The following is a 243-nucleotide window of genomic DNA, read 5'->3' as shown; positions in this document are numbered from 1 at the left end:
TCTTGTTATGAAATATTGATATTCAGTTGGCTTGTTGCAGTTGGAGTGTGATGGGGGTTAATGCTCTGTGCAGTTCTTACTAATGTATGTCTGTCGAGGGCTTTGGATATGCAATTAGATGGATATTCGAAAAAATGGATTGATAGTAATAAAAAAGGCAAACTAAAAAAACATACATAAAGATTCTGAGTTACTTTCTAAATATACGAGTTCTAATATCGTATCCGAACGATCAGTTCTCTC

At 34.2% G+C, this 243-nt stretch overlaps 1 protein-coding gene across 1 annotated transcript in view; it reads right to left on the bottom strand.

Moving 5' to 3' along the window:
- The window catches only part of LOC119586980, a gene marked incomplete in the record, with an annotated part of 81,895 nt that overhangs the window by 9,055 nt on the left and 72,597 nt on the right, over positions 1 to 243 (bottom strand).

This window comes from Penaeus monodon, chromosome 22, assembly GCF_015228065.2.
Source record: "Penaeus monodon isolate SGIC_2016 chromosome 22, NSTDA_Pmon_1, whole genome shotgun sequence".
NCBI lineage: Eukaryota > Metazoa > Arthropoda > Malacostraca > Decapoda > Penaeidae > Penaeus > Penaeus monodon.
The sequence above is the reverse complement of the archived record's forward strand: the minus strand, read 5'-3'. Positions and strand labels throughout refer to the sequence as shown.